Consider the following 3256-nt stretch of genomic DNA (forward strand, 5'->3'; position numbering starts at 1 on the left):
GAATGTACCTACCTATATAGTTTAAGTTTAAAAAATTTGGCTCTCAAAAGAAATTTCAATCGTTGTACTGTTGATATTTGGCTCTGTTAACTAATGCATTTGCCGACCACTGGCCTATACAGCCTTCACTAGGCAGAGACTCCTGGGGCTAGAGCCCTGTTGACCAAGCCCATGTGCTGGCTCCTGGTGGCCGGGGCACCTCACACTGCTCACTCCCACCCTGAACACATGGCCTGTGCTCCATGGATGTCGGTCCTCTCTCTCCCTAAGGTCCCTGTGCACGTGACCACTCTCTTAATCCCAAGCACCTGGCCCTCAGAGTCCAGGAGCAGGAAGCGACTCACCCTGAGCTGGACCACTGGGGGAGGTGGTGGCAAACGGGTTCTTCCCCCGGCTCCAGGGACCCCAGGAGAAGCACGCCAACAGCGCCGGGAGGCCGGGTCTCTCCCAGGCTCCTTCTGCTGAAAGGAACACAAAGTCCCAGAGGCAGCAGGTCACATGGTGCTTGACACAACTCAGAGATTTTCAGTGAAGCAAACCAAGAGCTTCAACTATTAACTGCCCTAGTTTCAACTGCCTGATTAAAAACAAAGATTCTGATTTGCAAAAGGGGGTGGAGTTTTTATACTTAAAACAAACAAACAAAAACACAAACAGCCCTGGCCATATGGCTCAGTTGGCTGGAGCGTCGTCCTGTACACCAAAAGTTGTGGGTTCGATTCCAGTCAGGGCACAAACCTAGGTATTAGATTTAATCTCTGGTCAGGGTGCTTTATATAAGGATTGCTTTATACATATTATATCATTTCTTCCTCACAAAGACTCTATGACGTAGGTACCATGTTGGAGAAACTACCTTGATAAGAATGACATGATATGAATTACAATTATATAGCACCAACGAAAATACTCAAGGAGCGGTAATTTCCCCGCTTTTTAGTTCAAACTATTTCTTAATACGAAAAGGCTTAATCTTTTTAAATAATCACATACAAAACACTTATATGTTGATTCTAGTTTCCTTATTATAGCATCATCTAAGTGATGTAGGGATCACGTAAGAGCCCCAACCATGTGGAATAAGGTAACTGCAATGGAGTTAAACACACACACACACACACACACACACACACACACACAAAAACACCCCAGGAAGCCAAAACAAAATCAGTGTTCGTTTTTCTTTACGTGGGGCTTATTTACTCTTAATTCGCACCCAGTTCTAAAAAGACTGGATTCCTAGTTTTTCAACCCATTGGCAGCTGGATTAGGCATAAACTGGGTAAGAGGGCATGTCAAGAGGCAGGCAATCTAAAAGTATAAGAATAACCAGGAGGTAGTGAGGAAGGGGATGGGGAGACTTTAAAAGCCACATGCAATTGCTAGGAAAACCTTAGCATCATGAATGTGTGAGTGGTGCTGCCCACTGCAAAAGCCCAGACAAAATTAGTGGACAAATAAATTAGTGGACAATAATCACGCTCATGACCTGTAGTCATTAGTAAAAGGTTTCATATTGTTTAGTGTGTTTTTATAAAAGTAGAAATGAGTTTAATGCAGTAGAGATCAATTCAGTGTTTAAGAAGAGGTAAGGATTCTGCATGCCAGGCAGGTCATGGGAAATGGGAATATAGTGGTGATTAAACTCATAAGCAAAGGTGACAAAACCATTGGTAAGAAACTAGAGAGTGGCGGTAGGTTTGAGGATTTCATTTTTGAACCTGTAAAGGAGTAAGGGAGGTCAGGGAAGACTTCTTGGAGGAGGAAGTCCAGTTCTGAATGATGAAATGGGGTTGGTCAGGTGAGGAGGTGAAATGAAAGAAAAGGCCTTAAAAAAAAAGAAAGAAAAAAAAGGCCCTTAAGGCTTTCATTCCAGGCAACTGCAATGTGTATACAAAAGCTTAGCAGGCCAGAGCAAGCTCGGCTTTGGGGGATTAAAAGCTATTTCCTGGGGAATGGGAGAAACTAAGGGCTCAGAATTTTCCAGGCACCAGCTCATTGGGGGTGGGGGAAGATAGAAAATGTCCTCCCATGGGGCCAGGCCCACCATCAGAATGACAGTCCACCTCAGGACATTCCCTGTCTTTCCAGATGCAGGTTGTGGAGTTTCGAATTTAGCCGGCTTCCTCACAGATGCAGCAGAAAGGGCTGTGGGCATGGGGGGTGGGGGTGGGGGGGATGGTTAGGGCAGGTTCTACAGGTGAGACGGATGGCCTCCACCTAGGCAGGCCAGGCTGGCAGGTAGGTCTGTGACATTTGTGACTTCAGAGGTACAGTTCTCCTTGCTGGAACCGCCCCTCCCCCCCCAAGTCTGGCACCTCCGGGTTGCTGATTAACACAGCAGTGTCCAGGGAGGCAGAGCACAGCAGCCTCTGTCTTCACAAGAAAGTTTGGCAGATAATGGAGGGAAGGCCAGAGGGCTTGGAGAAGAGCAGCTGCTGGAGGTGGGGGAAGCAGGGAGTGCAAAGAATGCTCCAGTATCTCCCAGCTGTGACAGATCCAGCTATACTTAATGTCCGTATTTTTATCCGAGGACACTGGAAACTCCTGGAAAACCTTGTGTACCAGGAGGGAGGAGATTCTGACTCTTCTGTGGATGGCAGCAGCAGACCCTCACTCTGCTCCCCAAACTTCAGGAGAGCGTGAAGGGAAGGGAGGTGGCACTGCAGTGGCTGCACAACCAGGGCGGGTAGCCAAGAGGGACTCGAACATTCTGTGTCCTCAGTCAGTCCCTCACACCCTTTCCCCACACCTCCAAGTCCCAGCACCTATTCCTTGCCTTCTTCCTATGACCCGCGGCGCTTACGCACTGAGCCTCCTCCACCTTCGCATCCTTAGGTGCGCAGCGTCCCAAGAGCTCGAGGCACCACCAATCCCCTCCCTCCAGTCCTAATTCGGTCCTAATCCCTCCTTGAAATGTGTGCACCCCAAGGCTTTCCCATCTCCTCGCACTCCTCTCTCTCCCCAGCTCCCAGTACAATCTTTGACCAGCGCAGTACAATCCTCTTGCTCCATCAACTTCCCCCGCCTTCTGTTCGTTCCCTCGGCTTTCCCAAGCCACTGTCCCCCATGCTTTCAGGATCCTCCCGGGACAAACTCGACCCCTGTCCCAGGGCCTGCTCCGCGCTAGCTGGGAGGACCAACGCTAGGCACCTCCCCTCTCGGGGCCTCAGTTTACCTCGGTGCACCAGGGGGCTGGCCTAAAGAGTTCCAACTTCGGGGCCTTCCCCCAGCCACCGCCCGCCTGCGCCCCCTC

General features: G+C 49.5%; 1 long non-coding RNA gene across 1 annotated transcript in view; it reads right to left on the reverse strand.

The window, feature by feature from the left end:
* LOC102248502 overlaps nt 1–650 on the reverse strand; it is a 6973-nt gene extending 6323 nt beyond the window's left edge. Inside the window, exon 1 of the long non-coding RNA XR_314524.2 lies at nt 345–650. This is a non-coding gene — a long non-coding RNA (uncharacterized LOC102248502). The remainder of the gene's footprint in view (nt 1–344) is intronic.
* Between the last annotated feature and the right edge of the window lie 2606 nt (nt 651–3256).

Source organism: Myotis brandtii, unplaced genomic scaffold (assembly GCF_000412655.1).
Source record: "Myotis brandtii unplaced genomic scaffold, ASM41265v1 scaffold744, whole genome shotgun sequence".
Taxonomy (NCBI): Eukaryota; Metazoa; Chordata; class Mammalia; order Chiroptera; family Vespertilionidae; genus Myotis; species Myotis brandtii.